Genomic DNA, 27,320 nt, shown 5'->3' on the forward strand with positions numbered 1-27,320 from the left:
TGGCACTGGTGGTAACAGTACAGAGAGGGGAGTATGGGAGGCGCTATAGCAAATTTGGGGGGGGCTACACACTCCCCTTAACCCGCCTCCCAGCACCACTGCTGCCTGCCCCAAACACAGCCCAGTGCACCCCTGGCCCCAGCCTGCCCCACCCTGCCCCATACAGGTCTGAGGCACATGCCCCCCCCCCCATACCCTCTCAGCACTGGGAGCCACCACGGCTCTGTCCTGTGCCCAACCCACCCCGGCTGGGCAGTGCTTGCCCCTGCCCCAGCCCTACTCCTTCCTCACCACAGGGGCCTTAATCTGCACCCCCACCCCCACCCCTTCCACCATAACAGACTTACCAACTGCATCAGCTGTATCACAAATTGGATCGGTATCAGCCCCCCCCAAAATCTCTATCAGTGCACATGCACCCCTAATATGTGTGTGTATGTATACACACACACACACACACACACACACACACACACACATATGCATATACGTACATTAGAGAGAGAGAGAGAGAGAATCATAATATTTCATACTGAAAAATTGCGGCATTTACTTTTGCTGAGGTGTAATACCTCAAATATTAAATGCACATAAATACATTAGGGACATGTCATCCATTCAGAATCTGCTTCAGGCAAAATTAACTAGAACAATTTCTCTAAAGTTGGTACATCTGTTACTAATAAAAGAGCTAGATTCACAGCCTTCAATGTCTGGGGATTGTTAAGTAAAAATAAAATTAAGATGCGATGCAGGTTTGCAGTTTGGGTGGAATTCTGGAGGAAACCTGAGTGTGGCCAGAGTACCAGGTTTTATGCAAGCATCCTATAGTTTGAAAGCCAACTTTTTCCCCCACCCACTTTGTTGCAGGTCCTGGGGCTCAAGCATCTCCTCTGTAGTTGTTACCACAAAAACTGAATTAGAATATTAACCAGTCCTAGTTCCATTCCAGGTCCTACCTTATGTATCTGTCTATGCACAAAACCAACAAGCCTATTCCTTTGTCTCCACTGCTGTTCTGTGTTCAAAACCCAGTATACAATAGGTTCAGAGACATACCAGTGCAGCTACTATGCTCATGTCTTCACTCCCACCCAAGTTTCCTCCTAGCAAAGGAAGGCAAAGGTTTTATGCAAAGAAGGGAAAATCCTTGCATAAATAGATGTTAATGTACTTACACCACAAAATCAATACCCTCTTGGTAACTAACTGCTTTTGAACACGACTCCATGTATGCTGTGCATACTACCCTTCAGTTCTGTGGCAAGTGCTCCTTATGTGTTTGCTGCACACAAGTGCTGAGATGACTGCTGCAACAGATTGCATTTTTTAATTCAATAGAAAGTGCCTTTGCATATAAGTCTGAGTGTTTCATGCTGTTGTGGAATTTGTATCTTGCAGTAATTTGCAAAACTGGTGAGCAGTAGAAACCTGGGCACACTTTAAAAGGAAGGAAGAGTGAGTATAATACTCCACTTTCCTGGATGCTGGAAGAAACTGGAAAGCATTTTTTACTGCCTTCAGCTGTTACAGGGAAAGAAAGAAAAGAAACAAAACAACAAGCCTTGATCTTGGCTATCTAGTCCAGTATCCTGTCCCTGGGAGTAGCCAGCACCATGTTCTTCAGAGAAGAAGCAAAATCTTTACAATGGAAAATATATGAAACTTGACCTTAGAGGACATGTCTTCCTAACTCCTGACAAATAGTGACTGTTCCATCCCTTCCTCTTGGCTGCCAGAAGAGAATAATGGAATAGATCCTTTGCTTTGCAGTGCATTGGCCAGATAGTGCTTACAGGAATTAAACGTTTTTCAATTTATAAGGAGGTTACAAAAAAATACATTGTTATTAGATGGTTATTTTTATGCATTTTATTTACAGTTGATCCTGATATTCCTCAAAATTATGGTTCCTACAAAAGTCAATAAAAATAAGTGAACTCAATATTTAAAGAACTTCACAACCTAATAGTCTGATCATAGTTTCATATACAATATGATTCAATATAACTTTGGCTACAATTTTGGGGAAGCTAGAGTTCAATGAGGAAATGGTTCCATATAACATCTCAGGGTAGCCATGGGGGCAAACCTGTTCCGGTTTACAGATAGTCCTGCCAGTCTCAAAATGCCTCTTTCAAGCAACAGACTACATAACTCTTATTTTCACCTAAGCACTGGACCTTGCTTTGGACCTAGATTCCAGTTATATCCCATCATCAATATAAAGCATATCATCACTGGACTAAATAACAGAGTATAACATCCAGGGTTCATTCACTTGCTCGTCTACCAATGTCATGTATGCCACCACCTGCTTACAGTGCCCCTCTGCTGTCTACATCGGACAGACCCTACATCTTTCCCCAGTGAAAGAATGAATGAACACAGATCTGACACCAATTCCAGAAAGACACCCGAGCCTGTGGCAGAATACCTAGAGATGGAGATGATGTCCAACATGATAGCTAACCAAGAAGACCCACTCAGAGTGACCTGGAAAACAGCCACCTCACACTCCAGAAAATGCTGGGGCAGGGCGGCTCCTCCCCTGGCCCTGTACTACAGGAACACTCCACCCCCCACACCTGAGGAGGCTCCGATGGTGACACTGGGAGAGGAAGAAGGTAAGCAGCTTGCTGGCACCCCCAGGAGGAGGAGCAAGGTGGTGGTGGGGGGACTCCCTCCTGCAGGGCACTGAGGGACCCATCTGCCATCCAGACCCTTTGGCCCATGAGGTCTGCTGTCTCCCAGGGGCTCGCATCTGAGATGTAACAGAAATGATCCCCAAGCTGATCCGGCCCTCTGACTACTCCCCCATCTCCCTCATCCATGTGGGAACTAATGACATAGTCAGATGTAATCCAAACTGGGTCATGAGTGACTACAGGGGTCTGGGAGCTGGGCTCTAGGGATTGAGGGCCAAGGTAGTCTTTTCTTCTGTGCTCCCTGTTTTAGGCCACGGTCCCAGAAGTGAAGGATGCATTGAGGAAGTGAGCCAGAGACTCCAACGCTGGTGTCACTGAGAAGATTTCGGATTCCTTGACCACAGCACACACTTCAGGTAGAGAGGATTCCTGGGAAGGGACAGCATGCACCTCATGAGGAAAGGTAAGTCCCTGTTCATGGCCAGGATAGCTGATCTTCTGGACAGGGCTTTAAACAAAGATTGCTGGGAGACGGAATACACAAATTCAAACATGTCCAGGGACCAACAAACAAGTAAGCTCTGTAGATAGGGACACTGGGAGAGCCACTTTTGCAGGAGCTGAGGCAATAGTTTTCCATCAGTGGGACAGGAAGACGAGAGCCTCAATAGGAGGACTCAGCTGCCTATATACTAACTCCAGGAGCATGGGGAACAAGCAGCCCTTCTACTAGCCCCCCTACTCTCCAGTGTGCAGTGAGCTAGCCTCCTACTCTCCAGTGTGCATTATGATCTAGTAAGGATTACAGAGTCCCAGTGGGACTCCTCACATGACTGGAGCATAGCTATAGAGGGCTACATCCTGCATAAAAGGGACTGGGTGAGGAAGAAAGGTAGAGGTGTTGCTCTCTATGTGAAAGAGCAGTACACCTCATTGGAGGCTGATATCGGCTCCAAAAATGGACAGCTTGAAACCCACTAGGTCAAGTTGCAGGGGGTGGGGGGAGTGAGGCAAGAGAGACCTAACCATAGGTGTATACTACAGACCACCAAACCAGGGGGAGGAACACAATCTGGAGTCACCCAAGAATTGACTGAGACCACACATGCATGTGATATGGTCATCATGGGTGATTTAATTTATCCAGACATCTTCTGGAAAGAACACTCGGCCAAGTTGGATTGGTCGCAGTCCTTCCTGACCTGTGTTGAAGATATCTTCCTGACTCAGGAGGTGCATGGGCCAACCAGAGGTGATGCCCTGCTAGATTTGGTCCTGGCCAAAGGTGACTGACCTAAATATGGTGACTGACCTAAATATGGAAGTCTGGGCAACAGCAACCATGAAACCATCATGTTCACTGTCAGATGTAAGGCAACAAATCAGATAGAAAGATTGAAGTCTTGGACTTCAAAAAGGCAAATTTCAACAAGCTTAGGTCAGTAGTGGGCAAGTGCTGTGGGACCAGGAAGTGAAGGCAAAAAGTGTGCACAAAGAGTGGTTGTTCCTTAAGGACATGATCCTTGAAGCACAAAGGAAGTCCATTCCCATGCAAAGAAAAGGTAACAGAAGGGCTGGGAAGCCCTCTTGGCTAAACAGGGAAATCACGGTCCTCTTAAAAAAAGAAGAAAGAGGCTTATAAACAATGGAAGCAGAGCAGGCTGCAAGGAAGACTATTCCACAAGGGCCTGCATATGCAGGGAACAGATAAGACAAGCTAAAGCAGAGACTGAACTTAGATTAGCAACGGGAATCAAGGACAACAAGAAGTCCTTCTTTAGGTACATCAGGAACAAAAGGAAAACAAATGGGGGTGTGGGGTCATTGCTCAACTCAGGAAAGCTTGTTACCAGTACCCGGGGAAAGCTGAACACCTGAATGACTACTTCTCCTCAGTCTTTCACTGGACCAAGGGGAAAACCACACCAGGTAGAGCACAGGATGAGCATGGTAGGAATAATCACCTTTGTACTATTGCCATAGAATTGGTGTATGACCAATTAATAAAATTAGATGTATACAAGTCAGTGGAACCAGATGATCTTCATCCGAGAGTGCTGAAGGAGCTGGCTGAAATCATTGCAGAACCCCTGGTGAAATTCTTCCACAACTCGTGGCACTCTGGAGAAGTCCCTGCGGACTGGAAGACGGTCAATGTTGTGCCCATCCACAAGAAGGGCAGGAGGGAGGACACAGGTAACTATAGGCAACTCAGCCTAACTTCCATCCTTGGGAAAATACTACAAAAGTTCATCAAGGAGTCTATCTGCAATAAGTTTGCAGAAGGTAAGATTTTGAATGACAGCCAGCATGGCGTCATCATGGGCAGGTATTGCCTTACCAACCTCATCTCCTTCTATGACCAGGTAACTCACCACCTGGTCACAAGAGAGCAGGTTGACATTGTATACCTTGACTTCCAAAAGGCCTTTGATTTAGTATCCCATGATGTCCTCACAGGAAAATTGGAGGATTGTGGGCTTAACTCCAAAACAGCCAGGTGGGTGAGAAACTGTCTGCAGGACAGAACCCAGGGAGTCGTAGTGAATGGATCTGTCTCATCCTGGCGAGAAGTGGGCAGTGGAGTCCTGCAGGGGTCGGTGCTCGGTCCAGTATGAATCTATAGTCCACCTGAGGGTGGCTGTTCTCAAACAGCAAACTTTTAAAAAGAAATTTGTACAGAAAATTGCAGAACAAGAAATTATATAATCCAGAACAACACTGGATTGTGTTAAATATTGCTTAAACAGAGACTATGGATTCTTATCCCATTATCATCCTAGATAACTCCTATGTTCCTCAATGGTTAACTGGTTTGTTTTCTGTCTTCACTCCTTGCCTCTCCCAATAGTACTCTCTGATTTTACCTCCCCCCTTCCGACACTTTCTATTCTAATGACTGCCTTCTGTTTAGAAGCTCTGCTTCCTGGCATCTGATGAAGTAAGTTTTTGCTTACAGAAGTTTATTTAATTAACCTACAAGGTGTCCTGTTTTAATTAGCCTATAAGGTGCAAACATACCCTGCCTTCCACACTGATTCTCTTCTTTCTTCACTGCTTTCCTAGCAGTCCTCCAGAGTCCTTTGTATTTACCTCGGGAGCATCATAGCAGCATCTGAACCAAAGTTTAAAACAAGAAATTAATATCATACAATAGAAGTTTGAGTGTTTTATTTGTTACATAATTTTATCAGTATATCTGTGTGCATGTGTGTGGGCACCCACAAACATGCTTATTACATGCCTGATACTAGATGGGAAATCTTTTTTCTATAAAATTGACATTTAGTACAATAAGAGACATTCATAAAGTAGCAATTTGGTAAGATAAATACAAGTCAAGAAAAGGCTACATTCTTTTTTCAACAAAAATCATTGTGCAAAATTAAATAGTATTTGAAAACAATGAATTAAGAGCCAGATTCAAACACAGTCTCACATATTCAGTAACACCTTGCTCCATGCAGTCAATGCACTCTGGAGCATGAAGAACTGTGACCCAAGGAATGGCACCTCAGTTTGGTCCTATATCATAACAACCTTTACACATCATTTAACTATGTTGAGAGTTCACCTTGACTCCTCTGTATGTGTTCTCTTTTCCTTCCATTCTTTCCCATTCCTATCAGCAAAATGTAAGCACAAATATATCAGCTTGGATCAACTGATTTACGGGGTTATGCCAATCCATGCCACCTCAGGATCTGCCTCCTATTGTCAAGTCTTTCCTTCCACATTCCATATATACTTCTCTATCTTTTTCTTCCAACTTTTCAGTGTTTTGTGTCCTTCAGTTTCTTCCTCTCATTATTTTTATATACACTTACACATATATATACACATACACACACACACACACACACACACATATACATATATACACACATATATATACATACATACACACACACACACACATATATACATACACATACACAATACTAATATATATTAATATTAATTGAATTATTCTTTTTTCTTTGGGCCAGTGATTTCAAACCTCTCTGAACAGGGTCAGGATCTACGCCCCTTGCCCTTTTTCACTATTCCAAGTTTAAGAACATGTTCTATAGACCAGTAATTTTAGAGAATTCCTGCAAAGGAGTCTGAAATACCCAATACTAACTATACACAGGAATCCCACATTTTCAATCTGATCCACTGTATTCTACTCCGAGAAAAATCTTCGGCATCACTTTACAACAGAACCTACAGATTGAACACTTCATAGTAAACTAAAGATATTTTACATGCAGCATAAATTTTTGTTGTATGGTTGAAAATTAAAATGCCAGTGTTATTTTATATACATCCTTTCTACAATGCAGAATGGACCTAACTATCAACAGCTAGTCTACACAGTGTTTCTGATGTTAAATAAAAGTTATTAACATCACAGTTAAACTGTGCATTTTTCATATCCTTGTATCATTAATCATTTCAGACTTGCTCGCCTTGTAACTGCAGTGTGACAGGCAGTACAGACCCTTCCCCTCTCGTTTTAATCTCTAACAAATTACATTTATGTGGCATCCTTTGGAACTGCGCTATTTTGGATGTGTCAGCATTCCCTTTTACATATTTCCATTTTCATCCCTAAAATTACATGCTGCAGTGACCTGACACTCTGCATACAAGATCTCAGTTCAGGCACTTGTTTCCCAAATTGTATTTTTTTGGCAAAAATAAGAGATAGGTCCTGCTTCTCTTCTTACAACAACACAACGCCACAGTCCTATACTGGCTCTCTATTTCAGACTCCTGCACCTGCAAAGTCTCCCTGACATGAAACAATATAGGGATTCACTAGAACAGACCTCTAACACAAGGATCAAATGTAAAATCTGAAGTAATGTTGTTGAAATCACTGTCATAATGTCAACGTTATAAGGAGAATTGGCTCCCTATAAGTCAGCAACTGAATGCAGTGGTTCTCATATTTACTAAACTGGAAGATACTTCCCAATTTATACTAACATTTTCAGATTTTCATAGTAAGACACTACTGTCAAATGTTTATTTCTTTCAGTGAAACAAATTGAATCATATGCAGTCCATCTCTCTAACTTCTTTTCAGTTTTGCTCTTGCTACAGTGATATTCTTAGGTGGGCTTTTTTTTTTCTCTGGGGTCTGGACAGCCAGATATGTTGAGTCTGTGAAAGCCTTGCACAAGGAAAACATGCTGCAAATGGCATCATGCTATAGATGAGGCTTAACAACATTCAATTACAATGACATTTGTTAGCTGAAGATTCACCTCATCTATGTATAATATTCAAACATGTGTAAATATTTAAGCTATTATATTTGATTGCAGCAAACTGTGTACTTTTCACATAAATGATCTGAGGACTCTATTGGCTTAGCATACACAGAGTAGTGGGTAGAAGTTGCAAAACAAGCTGTGTATTATCACTTGGGGGATAGTTTAAACGTATGCAATTAACGGCTTTATTGCAATGCATATGCTCTCCTAAGTGAGGCTAGCACTGCTTTCAGCACTCGCATCCTCAAGCAGAAGTTTTAACATGCAGAAGGGGGTAAATTCTGCATCCTTGAGATATTACAGCTACCTTATTTGCCTCTGTGATTTCTGAAGTTCCTGGATGTATCATGTCTCTCTGTCCCACAAAGCCTTCTTGAGATCCTGCTGGAACAAGGCTATCACCACTCTAGGGCTCTGCATCAGGCCCAGGGAAGCTAAAATATGAAGGAGCTGAGCATCTTTCATTCCCCACCAAGTCAAGTAATCAAAGCCATTCATCACCTTGGAGAATCAGGCCCCATAGCCATAGTAGAGGCAGCACATGCTATTGTGCACTACAGAGAGGCAATAACACTACCTCGCAGGGAAGATATCTGAAAAAACAATAAATTTACAATTCACCATGTAATAGAATTGATGGCACTTTTTTACAAATGGTCTAACTACAACTGCCAAGAACAATTAAGATCCCATTCAGCCAGTGACAAAGATGAATAAATAAATACAGTAGTGAGCAAAGATTATGAGAGCCAAATTCCAGATAAAATGAAAAACATGATTTTCTTCTTTTCCCCATTCCAGATTACTCGTTCTGACTCTGCAAAGTTTATCAGCCTGTTTGAGCTGTTGAAAATCTTTCTTTAATTTATTTTGATTTTTAAGTATAAAACCTAATATGAGCAAGGATAAAGCAGCATGATTGTGGATTAATATATTTCAGCTCACAAGCTAAAGTTAACCTTCAATTCTCCAAGTTTATGTTGGGGGAGGCTGAGAAAAGTAAGCTCTAATGTATTGTTTATATTGGTGTATAAATCACATCCTGACCTTGGATTCAGTCAGATAGACCTTTGAGATACACTACTGAAGTGCTCCCACACCTTCAGGGGTGTCCTTCAGCCTCAAATCCCTCTCTGCCATCTACTGCTTCACTACTGACTGAGATGCTCCAGTGGTTACTTCCCTGACCAATGGCATCTCTGCTTTACCCACTTTACTGAGTTCTTAGCAGAGCTGATTCTGCCACTTGGAAGAATCACACCCTTGACCAGTCAAGCACTCAGAAATGATAGGTCTCTCCTTCCTTAGAAGAGGCCTGCCAGTGTAGCAAACCCCCCAGCTTTTTTTTTTTATTTATTTTAAAATGCATTCCCTCCCCTTCCCCAACCATTTCTGACTTTCTATCCCTCTCTATTCCCTAGATAAGTATAAGTAAGCTAAGATGTAGGATAAGTTTTAACATTTTTATTTTGGTAGCAAGTTTTTGGTTTTGGATCTCCACTGTTTTATATTGAATCATTATTAGGTTTGTATTGATTTTTACTGTTGTATATTGTATTATTATCATTTTTGTATTCATTCTATTGTTTCAAATGGATCTTGTATGGTTTAGGCCTGTGTTTGTAAGTAAACCAAACTCACGTCAAGTTTCCATTTTATATGTCAAGCCTCCATCTTCTGTCCTTTGCCTGGTCATCCCATGTTGCAACTGTATGAGTCACGTCCCCCATCCATGTAAATTGGTTCCCACATGAATGACAGTGACTGGGAATGATTGAAATACAGTGGTAGCAGGCCTCTACTGAATGGCCTGTAACAACTGGGCCAGCACCTCGCATTGATTCATCTAGAAATCACGGACATCACCCAGGAAAAGAGACAAAAACCCAGTATTTGAAAGACAAAAGACCTGGCAGAACCAGCAACTCTCACCATTACAGACACCCAAAACTGCACATCCCTGCATGGAGCACACATGCTTAGTACACCAGGGGCTGACCCTTGCCTGGGCAGGCCTCCTGTCACTAGGGTAACACAAGGTCTGCCCCTATAAAAAGGGGCAGTGAAGACAGACCCAGTGGGACACCCTCTCCATCTGGACCAGCACCATGCCACACCACCTATCCACCCAGAGGCTCTGCCGGCAACCCCCCTCTGGACAACACCTACTGGACAAGGACCCCTTTCCAGCCTGGGATAGCTAGTTATTACCTGCACACCTCCTCCTACAATTTGGATTCTCTCTCTCTCCTCCTGGACTTTAGTGGACTTCAGCCCCTGCACTAAGCTCCTTTAACCCTTGCGGCCAGTGTGTGTGTGTGTGTGTGTGTGTGTGGGGGTGTGTGTGTGTGTGTGGGTGTGTGTGTGTGTGTGGGTGTGGGTGCGGGTGCAAGGGAACCAATAAGATATCGTGTCACCATCTCCCCTGTTCAATAAAACCACTGTCATTTGCAACCTCAAGCTGGGTCATGTTTTACTGGATCCCAGTCCCTTTCCCTATCTTAAATTCCAGCCTCATTCTCTCTCTCTCAGCTCCAGCCCGCCGCCCCCACTAGTTTCCCGATCTCCTCCCAATTCCATCTCCCCTTTTCTGCCACCTTGCAGCCTCTCCTTGTTTTCATGCTGTCCCTGCTGCCTTTCAGCCTCCCGTGCCATCTTCTGCCTTTTCCCTGTGATTTTCTGCTGCCTTTCTCCGCTTTCCCACGGCCCTGCCACCTTTCAGTCTCTTCTGCTGCTATTCCTGTGATTTTTTGCTGTCTGTCTCTCTGTTTTCAGGCTTCCCCTGCACCTTCTGTAGTCATCCCCTGCCCCACAGCTTCCCAGTTCCTCGTGGCTGTCCTGCAGTTTTCTCCAGCAGCTGGAGCCTTTCTCCAGCTCGCAGCACCTAATGCCACTCCCTGCAGCTTCTCTAGCTGCCCCAGAGCCATCCTCTGGCTCCCCACACCCAGAGCCCCTCTTTAACACCCACACTTTCCCTTAGTCCCAAATTCCCTCTCCCCACCTACCTTTTCAGCTCCCCCATAGCTCTGGCTCCAGTCCCAGCTTCTGTGCCAACATCGCTCCCCTGTTCTGTAGGCTTTGGGCATTGTCTTTTAATCAATTAAGATCAATTAACCTAAAGTTATCTCCGAGCATCAGTTCTTCAGCCCAGGCCCCTCTAGTCTACTGAATCTAATCCCAGTCCTGGTAACTTTCACTCCCAGCAACTTTCATTCCCTACACTTCTATTTTCTTACCTTAACCTTTCCCCAGGTATCCCAAGTACACCAAACACATACATACATACATACACACACATCACAACACCCAACTTAGGAACTCACCTGTGTGTATGCATAGGTGGGTGGTATGTGTGTGAATTAGTGAATACACATAGATAGATATCATTGTGTGTGTGTGGTATATGAATTAGTAATCCATGTAGGTATATTGGATGCGCAGGTGTTGGTAACTGATTCTGTCTAAATTTGGTGTGTGTAGCGTGTATGGGCTTAAACTGGTGATAGGTGTGCATGAACCTAGACTGGTTATTTTGGATGTGTGTGTATCTGAGTTGCTAGTTTGCGTGTGTATTATATATGGCATTGTGTGCATGATATACGAATTAGTGATCTAACTTTTGGGGTGTATAGTCTATGTGCTTGAATTAGTGATAAGTATGCCTAGGCTGGTTTGGATGTGTATGTGCCTCAGCTGGTAGTATGTGTGTATGCACCTAATTGATTTGTATGTTTGTATATGTGCAATTGTACACTACACCCTCCTGTCTAACAGTGCAATATTGAGATCCTGAGTGTTGGCCTGACCCCTCAGGGCAACACCAGTATGGTCTAATGCTCCAGTATGCTCTGAAGTCACACATATCCTTAAGTTACTAAAAATAACAAAAAGATATATATTATGAACAAGAGCAATCAAGGAATCAGTAACTGTATGTTGAGATACCAACAGAGATGAACAAACAAAAATAGAGTCATAATGTTACCTTATCTCTCCATCTTAGCTCTGAGCATTAAAAATAAAGCGCTCCTTTAGTTCAACAAGTTAGAAAGCAACTGCTTTGTCTGGTCTTCCTGTCAGGGCGGCCTGCAACTTCTCTTGGCAGTCTGTTGCACGCATATAACTTCCTGCCCCCAAAAGATGCATCTGCTTGCCAGACCAAATTTTCTGATCTATTTATGACCAACTGAATATTTACATCCTTTCAGACCAAGAATTACTAATCTAACATCTTAAAAATAATACCTTTCATTGAATTTCTCCACTGTGAAAAATGCCCTTCTCTGAATAACCAGATGTCGTTCGTGCAGTCTCCTCTTAAATGTAAATTTGTCATCAGCTGGAAGGGCACAACAGGTCATGTGCCTCAGACCATGTCCACAAGGATCTATTTGACTATCCATTAAACATGTCCATGTTAGATGCTAATTCTAAGTCATTCTAATTCTTGAGGAACACTTAAGTTAATGATTGCCCTACTAGCAGCCTTGGTCAAAAAAAAAAATTATATTCATACCAAATACCACAATTCACACAGACATAATAATGATAATGCTAAACACAGGTTTAGGCTACCTGTACGTAGATACCACACATGGCATTTCAATAAAATAAATTCAAGAAAATATGCATGGCATTCCACAAACACCTTAAAATATTGTTCATTCATGATAGAAGCCATTAATTTTACTGGAATAGCTTCTTTTACATAGAAGGCAAACATACGATGACTGGTGAAACAAAGATTATAAATTAGATAATAGACATTTCCAATTTTGACAACCCCATTAATGAAAGAATCCGTTAGTCATGTATACGGGTAACAGGAATGTTCAAGCAGAAGGCAGGGCAGGGTGCATCTTTGAGACAACTTGTCTCAGACAAGTATAATCTTTCGTAGGCAACAGCCTACAGAGTTATGTCCATTTATGCTAAAAAAATAAGGAATATAAGATTTCATATGATAGGTCTTAATCTAGTCGCTACATATTAGCAGTTAGGAGTGTTTATTATTCAATACATTGCTATTGCAAGGTTTCTTGCACTGAACCATTTAGAATGGAAGCGTCTTTCTTTGAAACATATAGTGTTAGATAGTGTCAGAGACGTTAGGCTGGAATAGAGAAGCTAGGGGCTTAATTCAGAATGGAAGTTCAGTAATTGATCCTACTACCAGTATACATCACTAAAGCCTGAAACTGAACTTGGAATGAAGAAAAAAAAATGTCATCTCTAACTCCCTTTCCCTTTAACGGATATGTTTTATGTGCTTTACCTTCCTTCACACTTAATCTCCAACTGCTAACTAGCCAAGTGAAATTTTCACTCCACACGGAAGAAATTCCAATGGCCACTCAAAAAGGGAAATAATGTTATTTATTTCAAATATCAGGCTCTCATTCAGGGAAAGGAGAACCAGCTTGTAAGTAGAGCTGACTAGAAAATGGAATTTCAGTCCACTGAAGCATTTTGAGATTTTGAAATTTTGCTTGTGACAGAGGAGATGAAAAGTTGAAATCTCAAATATTTTGTTCAATGAAATAAAAAAGTGTTTTCTTGTGTTCATGTAAAAAAAACCCAGCTTTTTATGATGCAGAGGAGGGTCCATTTTCACATTTTTATTTCCATTTTCAGTCAATAAGAGGAAGGTTCCAACAAGGGTGATATATATATATCATCTTATTCATTTATTTCTCTTTTTTTCATATTGACCCTCATCACCTATCCAACCCTTATTGGAACCTATGAAATGACAGAGATAAAGGGGATGAGGAAGTGATGGCAGCAAGGGCCCCTTACTAAGCTACAACATCTGAAAGCATTTCTCAAGGAAGGATAAGCGGCCAAATGCAGCAGACAGATGCAGCCAGTCAAGAGCAGTGGAAGCAAAAAGCACTTCCAGGCCTGATAACAAAAAGATGCTTTTGCCTCACATATGGGGAGAAGGTGAAAGAAACTTAAATAAGTATAACCCTTCACTTTACCTCCTTAAATTTGCTTGATGTATTTTCTAAAAGTTGTTAAAAGTTAATGGCAATTTTGATATCCATGCTGCCAATTTAGGCCCTGTGATATGTGATAACCTGGGCCCATAAAAATCACCGCTTTACTTTACTAGTACCCTGTGTTGTTTGCCAGCCACACCTCATACTTATGTGAGGGTTATATTACTGACACCTACCATACAACTATGGTTTATCATCTCTTTCTCTTCCTGCTTTGATCATGATCATCACTACCTTATAGGACGGTCTAAAAAAACATTCTGAAATTAATTTCTCATTTTAAATTCTCTTTATTTCAGACACCATTCTCTAAAACAGCACTTGAGAAATTTTATCCAAAAGTTCTATTATTGATTTATAGGCAGGCTACCATTACTGTATGAGAGAACCAAAATCTGCCCACTTCTCCTTTAGAAACACACAAACACCTCATGAATTAATTCAACACAGTGACTTCCATGCAGGTCTCTATGCAGTCAGTGCCAGACACTGACCCCATCTGGGCTCCTCAACAGTGGAGCTGCCTGTCATGGACAATATGGATTCTGCTGTCACCTGCTTATCCCAAGAAACTGATTTCTTCCCTTCACCTCCAGGGATCTGGTGTACAATATTCCCAAAACACCTTCTCCTTCAGCCTCCAGATCAGCTGGTCTCTTGTTACTTTCCCCATACTTTTATTCTGTAGAGGTACACTCCATGGGCATGTCCACATGAGCGCAGTAAATCCGTTTGCAGCACAATATACTGCACAGTCTCATGTTCTCTGCACCACAAGGACACACTGGCTGAGTGTGTGCTGCTCTGGGGATTTTTTTCTGCAGGGTTTTTGACCCCTGGATAGCTGAAAAGTGGAGCCAGCCCACCCAGAGCCATACTCCACTGCCAGCCGGGCTCCACATGGAAAATATCACCATTGCTGCAGCCCCAGGTGCCCCCCAGGGTCCCAAGTACGGCTACTGGGGTACCCATGGCAAGTTGCCATGCACCAAAGCACACGTGGCACAGGCTTTCCCCAGAGACAAGAAGCAGCAGCACAAGGTGCATAGCTGCTACTTGCCCCTGGGGAACCAAAAGTCCATGCACATCGGAACATGCCCCATCAGAGCAGTTTTGCCCTGAGAGCTGCCATTTCCACCAATATAGGTCTCAGATGCAGGCTCTGTTCAGGCTGGGACAACATGGTATAGGTGAGCTGTGTTAGAAGTAAAGAGATATATTTTCCTTTGTCTGTCTGGGATCACAGAACTCTGGCCCGAATTCCTACTGCTTCTTTTCATCTAATGAATGAGGAAGAAGGGGCATCCTCATAAGGTGAAAACAGTAAATACCTCCTGCTTTCCAGCAACAGCCAATAGCTGTGTTGGTGTGTTGCTAGGACCCTGCTGCCTTCTGCCAAAAGCAAAGGTCCCACAGTGATGCAGCTCCCATCCCAAAGACTGAGCCCAGCCAGTGACAGAGAGGTCCTGCTGGCACTGTGACTTCAGGTAGGTGAACTGAGCCACTTTGAACCAAAGGACACTTCCCCTTGAAGGAACACACAGGGCAATTTGTCACAGACCTATCTTTTGACAAAACTGACATACAAAATAGATTTTTTTCCACATCAAAATCAGAGCAAAACAATAAAGCTGGAACAAAATGAAATACCCTATTTCAATTTGGAATCTTTCCAAAAGCTTTTTCCTCAAGTGTTTAGCTGAAATGGACACATTTCAGAAAATATTTTGATGCTGAGAAAACTACTTGTTTTTTGACCATTCAACCAGCTGTACTTTTCAGTAACAGTCCATCATTAGTACTTCTCTAGGACAACTCAGATCATTCAGAAACAGATATATTACTTTACATACTAATTCTAGCTGTACTAAACTATTTTCTGTCTAGGTGCTATCACTTGGCAATCCCCCACAGTCAAGGATGTGCCTTCCTATTTGGGCTTCTCTTAAAATGTTTTTTCAAAGTCACTTATTTTATCTCTGCTCTCTACAACATTCTGAAAAATAGGGCTTGCATGTTCCTGTATTGGCTTCTTTCCTCTCAAGTGCAGCCATACCCCACATGCTATTTTTTTTGTTCCAAACCTGCACATAAGATTGGACAGGAATTTTGTAATAACTAATTGTATATATTAGGCTTATTATTTCCATGCAGCAAAGCCCTAGACTACCAAAAATAATGTAAACCCTATATTCATTTTTTAGCCCACTGTGACATGGAGACAAGAAATTACTCTTCCTTTATGGTAAAAGTCTACAGAACTTTATAAGTAATGATAATCTCCGTAGGCTTTTTTGAACTAATCTGTATTAGTCACATTATGTTCATCATTATATTCAAACTCTGTAGTTAAATATTCATATTATATTCCTAATACCAAAATTTATGAGATTGGTGAACAACCTACCCAAAGGGATATCCTTCTCTATTAAATTTTATGTGTTTTTCAAGTAATTTCTGTAGATCTCTATTGAATTACTTCAAATCTGTATTGGATTAAGCCCTATTAAATTCTGTAGGAATTTGCTATAGGCACTCTTAGAGAAGTGAGTTATTTGCTTCTTTTCCACGTAATATGTTAAGAAGTAGGAAATGAATACGAAGGAGATTCATGACCTAAATTAGTCTTTGTATATTCCCATTTATTCTTGTTCTTAAATTTTGTTCTTTACCATCTTGTGGTTGTTGTCTCTAGCACAACCTGTTGGGGGTACCAAACATAAGGCTTGATCTCAAACATAAGGCACTAGCTTACGTAACCATTATGTAACCGTACACCATTACGTAACTCTGATGGCACATACTAGGGTCTGGATTTAGTTCTCAGGGGGTGCGTTTCCATGAAACGCTTAACTTCACATTAGCATAGCGAAGTTAGCATAGCATAACCTCCCTAATCCTGAGTAAATTTGTTACCTGCAAATACAAGTAGCAAATTTACATGAGATTAGTAACAGCGCTATAGTGATCAAGCAAAATCTGCTCTTGCTCAGCCATCCACCAGGGGGTGGGAGACTGCTCCCTACCCCAGGAGCTGACAGCTGCCAAGGTGGGGTCCAACACTGGGGCCTGAGTGGGGATAATGTCCCCCTGCCCTCCCCCCCGACTCCACTATCATGATCAGGAAGATGGGGCCTGGGAGTCTCTTATCTCCCAGTGCTGGCTCTGTTACCACAGGGCCGATGCTGGGAGATTCTTATCTCCCAGCCCAAGCTCCTAGGTCACAGGGCTCAGGCTGGGGGGAGATGCTTATCTCCCAGCCTGAGCTCTGCAGTCATGGGGCTTGGGCTGGGAGACCGTTATCTTCCAGCCTCAGCTTTGCAGTTGTGAGTCTCAGCTTGGGAGATAAGGCTCTCCCAGCACTGGCCCCATAGTCATGGAACCAGCAGTGGGAGCTCCCCTCTGGCAGAGACAGGGGAAACTGTTCCTTGTCTAGCTCTGCAAGCACATAGCTGGGGGGGAACAGGCTGGGGAGCGTGTTCCCTGCTCAGTTCCACACTCACAGAGATGAGTGGGGAACAAGTCCCCCAGCCTTTCCCCACCTCCCTCTCCCCAGCTCTAGGATCACAGAGCTGGATGGAGGCACAAGCTTCCCAGCCTCCACCTGGCATGCAGGGCAGGGACTGGGAAGTGTCCTAGTCCGGGACAGGTCCCAGCCCCATCGCCCAATCAGGTGACTGAGGCACAGTGCTTTTAAAGAGCTGCAGGAATGGGGTAGATCCCAGCCCCCTTCCCCAAGCTGCTGGTGGGGCAACTAGTAGTGAGCTAACTGCTACCTGCCCCACTGGCAAATGAGGGCAGAGGGCTGGGGCCTGCCCCTCATCTGCAGCTCTTTCCAAATCCCCTTCCCCCATTTGGGGAGCCAAAGCTAGGAGCTCCCTGCTGCTGGGATGGGGGGACCTTGTCCCCTCCCCAGGAGCAGGCAGCCCTCTGGAGCCAGAATACTGTCTCCTGGCCTGGTGCTCCTTGCCAGCCCCTGGGTGTAAACTAATTGGGAGTAAGCACCCATGGGCAGCCTAGAGCTCCCTCTGGTGACAGTGGAGGCCTGCTGCAGGAAACTGGGTGCAAATCTGCTCCCTAATCCTCCATGTGTAGATAGATGCCTGCCCAAAAATGCTCACTCCAGATTAGTTTACACCAAAGTAAATCTAGGCCAGAGTAAATGCATGTATACACACACCCAGGAAGGAAGAAGCTAGATATATGTATGTTGGGTAACTTAGTCTGATAAATTTATTTTGCATTCAAAGCACAATTGTATCTACCCACTTATATTTTGTTTGCGGTTACTTCAGTCTCTGCAGAATTTCACACTGAGTGCATCTCATTTTCAGGCTAGATAGGGAATGAAGTAACAGTATCTCTTACTGCACTTCAGTGTAAACTACAGTTCAAATAATTTTTTAATATGCATCCTGTCTCTTTTCTCCCTTTCCCTAGTACTTATTCGGGCATCCAAATTTGGGAAAGTGAGCACAGTAAGCACATATTCTTACTCTATGACTGCATACATACATTCCAATAATCTGGGAGCACTGTCCCAGGTTTGCTTTCATGGTAGAGATACTTGCCCAGACCCTCATGTACAGACATTCACATGCTGAGATGCTGAAGAGTAGAAAGCTTATAGTTCTGACACTGTGTAACCCGGTGGGAGGGGAGGGGGCAACCTTTGCACACATCTCAGAGTGCTGTATAGATGCCCTTAATCTGCCTGGTGACAGAGAGCAGCAGTGCATAAGGCAGCTTTGATTGGTTAACCCAGACTGCTCATGGTCAATCTGCGTCTCCCTGTAGCATAATGTAGGGATTGTGAAGAGGGCATGTTCTGCTCTTTGCTGAAGCAGCAGAGTCCAGCAAGTGACACTGTCTCCCAGAAGGGGGAGGGGAGGACTGCTAGAGGTGTTTGTTCTCTTTTGAGGGAAGCCACAGCATGTACAGACATTTGCTTTCCCAGCAGAAATTCTCCTGGGAGTGATTTAACCCTGGTTGTTGCCAGATTATTTTTCTCCTGGAGTAGCCATTTTTACTCAGGGAGAAAAAGCCTGAAAAACTGTACATTCACAGTTTCTTCTGGAGAGCAATAACTCTTACTGGGAGAAACTGAATGTCTGTACAAGGCCTATATAAAGGATATCCTGTCTACTCACCAACTCTATAGCAATGTTGGTGAGTGAATGAATTGTTCCAGAGTTCCAAATGCAGATATACAGTTTGTGATGCTGCAGACCCATCTGTGGCACTACACACTGCAGGTATTCCCCTTGCTGCTACATTGCAGCAAGGGTGGGGGGATTTTTTACCCTGGGAGATTCCAGAGTCAAAAATACCCATGCCAATAAAAACCGGTGCAATGAACATGGTGACAACATGCACTGCCCAAAACCAGAGCCTGGCCATCCAGAGCCACACTCTGGCTGCCAGCCAGGCTTCCTGTCGCAGCTGCAGCCATAGGAAAGCCCCCAGGATCCTGGGTCCAGCACAGCACTGGTCCCAGCCTCCCATAACCCACCCAGGGTAACCTGCCACATACCAGAACATGTGTAGCACGGGTGTTACCTGGGGACAAGGAGCAGCAGCACCAGGTGTACCACTGCTACTTGTCCCCAGGGAAACAAATATCCAGACTCATCTATACACACCCATTCTGTGCAACTCACACTGCTTGCCAGTCCTGGAAACACATGCTTATTTGTTGCTCTATGTCTGTAAAGCAAGATAATGCTTATTAATTCATTAAAATGTTATGGGCCTCAATAATGTTTTTAAGAGAATTTTTTCATTTATATTTTATTATCCCAAAAGTAATACAAGGTTAATTATTCTGCTATGAGGTATTAAAACACACTTCAGCTACAATTAAATATTGTAGTGTAGCCCAGGACAGCAGCTACAAAAGTCATTGCTAAACAAATGCCAGAAAATAGTGCTTATGCTTTAACACTACAGTTCACTATGTGCCTAAAATCCCTCTCTACATAGGTTCTACTTGCTGTATATTGTTCAAAAAGCTTCACCAAACTTTATATGATGACCATAAAGAACAAACTTTTACACAGTCCTTTGCCACAAATGTTTTCCTGACTGAATTAATAATTTCAGGGTTTAAATCCTGAGCCTCCAACCTGAACAGCTTTAGTAAAAATGCTATTAATGTGAAGAATTAACAGCAGCGAAGATTAAGAAATAGTAAATGTTGCTATGTGGGACCTTTTCATTCAGGCCAGAGAAATTCTCTCTGTTTATGCACCATATCTTGAAACACTGATTTGTGGATCTTTTGCACAATATCTGCTTTATATTCAGTCCATATTCAGTGGGGATCTCCTTCTTCTTGTGTTTCTACACCACATTTAACCATTTTGTTATGTCTGCTTGTGCTCATTTATTGTACTCTCTGAGATCTTTCATTGTATATGTGCCTTCAAGTAGTAGGTGTTGCAGCAGGTGTTGCATAGTCTGATGTTCTATGCCACAGGTGCTTGAACCAATGGTATAGTCCCAATTCTTCATTAGTCCCTTGGAGTGTCCAATTCTGGTACACAGGCAGTTGGGACATTGCCACCTTTGCCATGGTTCATCAGCACCTGGTGGCAAGGACTTCAGTAATTTGTGTGCTGATGGGTGGTCGTACAGTGGGTGTCTCATATCTTCAGTTTGTTTTGATCATTCTATCCTGGTGGGATTTTCAGTGTGGATAAACATATATAAAAACTGAAAGGATCTGAAATTGGGCTTGGACAGGCACATAAAAAATGTGTTTGTTTCTTCAAATTATTATTGATCTTAACAATCAAGCTGGACACCAACTGTACTCTTGAGCAAGTAAATTTGGGCCAGAAATCTTACAGGAACATATTCTTGTATTGTATGCTTTCAGTTGGCTGGCAATATCACAAGAGTAGATGTGTGGAAAAAATGAAATACAATAATGCAAAAAAGTCAATGGAATGCTTTCAAGCCACAGGAAAAAATTAAGTTAATTTTGTAGGAAAAGTTCTTAAGTTGGATGATGTTTTCAGTTATACTGAGGTGTTGTAGAACACAACATGTGTAGGTGCTTCATCACAATGCCCTCAAAGCACTACTGCATAGGTCTCTTATGAATCTTTGAACTGAGCCAATGAACCTTGGAATTCCCAATATCTACATGAAGTCAATTGGAATTTTGGGTGCAATATTTTGCATGGATCCTGTACTGTAGATTACCTTTTTAATAATCCCAATAAAATTTTAATTATAAATTGAACCATGGGAGTGTAAAAATGCTTCTGGAACAATTAAATGCTAATTATGTCTTGGCACTTTTTTGACTTCACAATAAATATATGAATGTTTTTTATTAAAATTCATCCCGCACTTCTGCCCTTTGGGGTTCCCAGACTAAATCATGTTTGCTAAGTTTCAGCCTACACCGATTTTATGGCCAAGTTATAAACTCCAGAAAATAAATGTTGATACAATTTTAAAAAAATACCAAACATCACAAAAGGGAGTAAAACATTTAATGACACTACTTATTCACGATGAATTACAGTAGTAACTAATCATGTTTTAATACATTAAATGCTATTGTAAAAATATCAGCAGACCTAAGTTAAAAAAATAACAAAAATAATTATAATCTCTTGTGGTACATCCCAAATAAAGAATGGATCCTGCCACTATGCAACAAAAACATGCCACATTATGAACCCTCTCTTCTTAACCAAATATAGATATAACCAATCTTTGATTAGCAGACTGGTCAGTTATCTGATTTCTTCTGAAATAAGCTAGCATGGGAATGAGGACCTTACTTATAGGGCAACTTCCATCCAGGAGATTCCCAAAGCTCATTGATGTTATAAGAATCATTTCACCACCATTAAGCTGACACCACAGAAGAAAAAGTTAGCTGTTTCTGGGTTAATTAATTATTCTGAAAAGAAGAAAGAAATGGCTTACATTGAAAGAGAAACAGCACACATAAAAATACTGAAATACAAATGAGCCTCTTAATTACATTACACTGAGAAGCCAAAAAGGAATATGAACTTTAATTATGACCTTTTCTGAACGAGCATATTATCTTAAATTACAAGGGCTTGGGAGCTGAACTCCTTTCTTAGTGTTTACTCAAACCCATGCTCACAAATTTCTAGGATTAGATTAGTTTCAGATCTAAGAAAAAACCTTGCAATTTGAACCCAAGATGAAAATCAAATGGATGACATCCTGAATCTGGTATAGATTGGTGGAACTTTACTGTTTGTATTGAGCTGTATTGTTTTGCATGAACTGATGCTCTTACCAATATGTATGTATGTAGTGAACCATCAACTTGCATTGCTTGCTTGTTTGAATATTTTCAGTTTAATTCTTGAGGACTTTCCTCAGGTAAAACATTCACTGAATTCAAGGAAGAACTGAGCAAGGATTATTAATGAGACTTTAGGCCATTACCCACAAAAGGACATGGCACCATTATTGTCAGCACCCCTGGGGCTCAAACCTAGATCTTCCAGTTTCATGGGCAGAGGCCTGGGCTGCAGCTGGCTGGGTGCTAAACCCAGCACAGCCTGGGCCCTCCCACGAGGTTCCCAATGGAGGACCATGTGACCCAGGGAAACCCTGGAACAACTCGGCACCTATCAAAAGTAAGGTATTTCTGGGCATGAAATCATAGAAATGTACATCTGGAAGGGAACTTTAAGAGGTCATCTACTACAAAGGGGTCATCTAGATACTGCCTGAGACAGGACCAGCCTTATCCAAACCATTGTATACAAATCTGTTGTATAAGATAGGGGTGTCAAACTCATCCAGCCTCACAGGCCAGTGAGTGGTGCAAAGGCAGTCTGCAGGCTGGACTGGACCCACAGACCAACTCTGTATTCCAGTGCACGTCCTGGGGTGGCCAGAGTGGGTGCTGTGTGCAGTCCAGTCCTGCTCTGGCCACTCCAAGAGTTTGCTGCACAGCCTCAGAGCCACTGCCACCATTAGACTGCACTGTGTGGCCCCAAAGGTACTGTCACAGGGCTATGCTATGCAATTTGACAGCAACTGCTGCATGCAGCGTGGCCCCAGAGCATCATGAGACTGCTCCAGGACTGTTGCACATGCCAGGTACTCCACCACTACTGTGGGCCTGATCATTGACTGCCCTAGTCTAACCTATTAATAAAACTATACAGTCAACCCTGACACAACCATATGGCATAACACCCTAACTTTCCACAGGTAAGGTAGGGGGACAATGGTAGCCACTGTCTTCCTGCTGCAAGGGTTGTTAAAATATACAAGAGATCCAAAGAGGGCCACACTTCCCAGTACAGCAGGAGTTGGCAAAATACGGCCCACGGGCTGGATCCAACCCACCAGTCCATTTTATTCCACCTGCAGGGGCCCTAAAAAACTTAGAAAATATTTTTTCTGCTCCTGGCTACTTTTCAAAGTGGAACAGTGGGAGCATGGGCCCGTGCTGGTACCACAGTGTGTGTGTGGGGGGGGGAGGAAGGACTCTGTGTGTGTGTGTGTGTGTTCATAGGGTGAGTTCCACAAGCACACCACACCATACACATGCACCCACTCACCCCCTCGCACTGCCCTACATGTAGACCCCCACACCACTACCCCCTCATACACCTGAGCCACCCTCCCCTTCACACAACCCCACACAAATCCCATACACATGTATACACCACATATCCACACCCATACCCACATGCTCCCTCACCATACACCCACATACCCCCTCACCTTTCCCCCCACACCCCACATACCCACACACCCACAGCCCCCCACAATCTTATGCCCACCCCCACCACAATATTCAAAAGTAAGACTTCATTTTAAGCTATTATATACAATCATCTCTATGTACACTACACAAACATATGCAAACCAGGACAAAAATATTTTTTTAAATCAAAATTAATTAATGTTTTAATTGTTCACTTTTTAGACTATAATTTGGTATTTTTCTGGTTCCAAGATGGCAAAACCTCTTGCTGAAAGGGGTACTTCCAGGACTAAGAGGAGGGACTTCTGGTGGCAGAAGTCAGGGGGTCAGGGGGTGGGACTTCCAGTCACACGGTGGCAATCAGGGGGCGGGGTACCTGTCAAGGTGTGGGGCTACCCTTGACAGCTTGCCAAAACTTGGTAAGTGGTTTCAGTCAAAATAATTGCCTGCCCCTGCACAACAGAAGAAGGCAAACTCCCTGACACTCTGTACCAATCTGGTTATGGTGTAAAATCCCTTCCTGCTCTTTCCTTCCTGGTGATCAGTCTGACCCTGAGCAGAGGAGCAAGACACTCTACTCTGTATCAGGCATCTATACACATGCTCCAGGGTGGTGGGGAAGGTGCTTTAATTACAACAGGTCTCAGGGTGCATGCAGTGTCAACACTCAAAGCTGCTCTAATTAAAACACCCACAGCATTATGCCTATTCAGCAGCTCACGCTTTAAAATGGCAGCAGGGGTTCTTTAACTAAAGGTGATTCAAGAAGCTTTAGTTAAACAGCCCCTGCCACCATTTTGAAACTCTGGGATGTTGAATACATGTGACAGGGAGGCTGCTGGAGCATGCCAATAAGCACACTCCAACAGACTCTAAGCAGATTCAATTAGCACGCATCAGAGCAGTGGTCCATTACATGTATAGACAGATGCCCTATAGGTTTATGTTGCAACAGAAGCACTGGCACACCCCACTCACAATCCCCAGCCTTGGCTGCAGCCAACATCCAATTTATCTGAGGAAGGTGGAAAAAAACCCTAACAGAGCAATGGGATTGGACTATTCAGTCACATAAGACACTGCAAACCATCCATGCCATAGGCTGCCATATCCATTATCTCTCACAAATGAAAGGGTGCCAATGAAAACCAGCAACAGGAAGGGAAAAAAAATTATTCCCCACCCCACATGGCAACTAGCAAAGCCCACAAGCATGGGAAGTAAAGTATAGGTACAGCTATACCTAGATTGTCCCTGCCCGGTCCTTGCCCAACCTCGTCTTGAACACTTCCAATGATGGAGACTCATCATTGTGGTGCACTTGGAACTTTAATACCAAAATTGAAGATACCTATCGGCTTTTAGCATCTCTAGGATTATGCAGCAGCTAAGCAGAGGCTAGGAGGATCTCAGCTTCAGATTTACACACTTTAATCCAGTTGATTAAATACGTATGTGAATGTGGACTTTAGAGCCATATCTGAATGAGAGAATAAAATGTTAACTTTCATTGAAAAACAATTTCCAACCAAAAAAATTTCAAAGGGGCTGTAGTCTGATCAAGTATATGAAATCTTTTTTTAATGATGTAACAATTTGCCAGGGTCATAAACTAGCCACCCCAGCAGCTACCTTAGTTCAAACTTTGACAATGAAACAAACTAGAATCTATACATGACACCTGATGACAAAGATAGCACATCTTGAGAACTACATGTACTGATACAACTTCAGACAGACTCTGTTTAGAACAGCCAGCATTAAGTGCCTCACACTGGTAAACATTCACAGATTATATTTTAAAAAGATGCAGATGATCCCCTAATTTATAACAGAAAGACTGAGAATTCCCACAGAACCAGAGAAAACAATTTAGTAACTGTAGCTCAGCTGTTCTTCATCAGCAAATGAAAAAGCATAGAGGGGAAATGAAGGCATGCCATCCAAGCTTGTGTCTTGTTTGACAGGACAGTTTAAAGAGAGATGGAACGAGGTGGAGCTAGAAAAAAGCAACACAGGACAGGCATCCAATGGCACAGAACTTCAATGAACAGCATGCAGGGACCATAAGGTGGCAAAGATTTATGACTTCACACATCCAGAAATATTAGAAGAGAACATACCAAAATGATGGCTGGGGGATCAGTATATACAAATATTGCAGTGTGACACTTCTGTACTGCAGTCCTTGCTCTAGTGATCATTAGCCAGGCCCCATCTTTTGTGGAAAAAAGGAATGAGGACATAAGCAACATTTTCATCACATTTTTATAGAAACTTCATAACCAAAGTTTCAATGAAATAATGTAGAGGCTGGGGCATATAACTCAGAGGAAGAAAAGAAGATCCCTGAATAATTGTATGTTTTTGAAAACATACACTAGTCAATGCATCCTGCTGCACTGAATAGAAAGAAAAATCAAGTATTCACCAGAAGTATCTCTATAAACTCTCAAAGAGATACTCAGTAGTATCTAAAGATGCTGTGAACTTTGTTAAAAACAGGAAAATCCCTCTGGAAAATGTACTTATGTTGGAGCACTTAATGACTACTCTCCTTTCTAAGAAAATATGTCTGGTATTTATATCTATTACCTTACAGACTTAAAGCAATGATGGACTTGAACGTCAAGTGCAAAAGATATAAAATGCATTATATGTAAATGTGGGATTGAATAATATACTGAAATATGTAGAGAAGGTGCCTGGGGGATCCATAGCTCAGCATATCACTCAGTCCCTGACACCTTGTAATAAAAGTTAATAACCCAAGTTATCTAATTAGACTTCAGTCTAATACTTGGTACTTTTATCCTCTTGGTTTTTTATTTCAACACTGAAACAAACTTATTCATTAACATTTCAAATGGGACTTTGAAATAAAATGTTTAAAAGTACTGAAAACACCCACCTGCATTCCAGAGAAAAGCAGCGTCACAATCCATCTGCATAGCACCATATGTTTGATGGTTGCTTCAGGCTAAGCTAGGCAAGGATTTGAGACAGACTGACTATCCACAGCATGTTGTAAAAGTTATGCTTCCTTCTTTATGTGATCTCCTTCATCCTATGTCTGCAAAGGTTAAAGCTGATGAGTTAAAGCATCATCCAATCCTGCCCTGGTATATTTCAGCTATTGTCTTCAAATAGCAAACATGCACCCAATATTTTAAGGTACTTAATTGGCTATTACAAATGTGTGGCAAGTCATTAAATCAAATTATTTGCTACTCTCCTATATCTAAACAGATAAAAGAATTGCACAGAAGTGTTATGATTAAATCAAGTGTCGCTCACTTCAGGCTCTAACCCTGCAAAGTTTATCACATACATAAATTCACACATGGGAATGTGATGTAGTCTTTATAGGACTGAGGCCTTGCAATCATTTTCAGAAACAAACCCAAACATTAGGTGAGATTCACGCAAAAGTTGGCAAACAATATGTTCAAATTAACCTAGGCTGCAAGTGAACATGAAACAGAGTTTTAGAAAACCCAAAGAAGATTTTAAAAAACTTGATGGTTTCAAATTCAGTTTAGTTCATAAACACATTGGACAAGTACAGACATTACATTTTTACCTGCAAGTGATAAGTAACCTGGAAACCAACCTATACCTGTAACAGAAGTTTGGCATACAAAACCAGTCTATACCCCTAACAGAAGTTCAGCAC

General features: G+C 42.4%; 1 long non-coding RNA gene across 1 annotated transcript in view; it reads right to left on the reverse strand.

Moving 5' to 3' along the window:
- The window catches only part of LOC149864968 (uncharacterized), a 271,749-nt gene extending 245,071 nt beyond the window's left edge, over positions 1-26,678 (reverse strand). Inside the window, exons 1-3 of the long non-coding RNA XR_016442332.1 lie at positions 26,556-26,678; positions 25,768-25,862; positions 5,670-5,763 (exon numbers count right to left, since the gene is read on the reverse strand). This is a non-coding gene — a long non-coding RNA (uncharacterized LOC149864968). The remainder of the gene's footprint in view (positions 1-5,669; positions 5,764-25,767; positions 25,863-26,555) is intronic.
- Positions 26,679-27,320: the final 642 nt, after the last annotated feature.

The sequence above is a fragment of the Crocodylus siamensis genome, chromosome 5, assembly GCF_052110815.1.
Source record: "Crocodylus siamensis isolate JL-2025a chromosome 5, ASM5211081v1, whole genome shotgun sequence".
NCBI lineage: Eukaryota > Metazoa > Chordata > Crocodylia > Crocodylidae > Crocodylus > Crocodylus siamensis.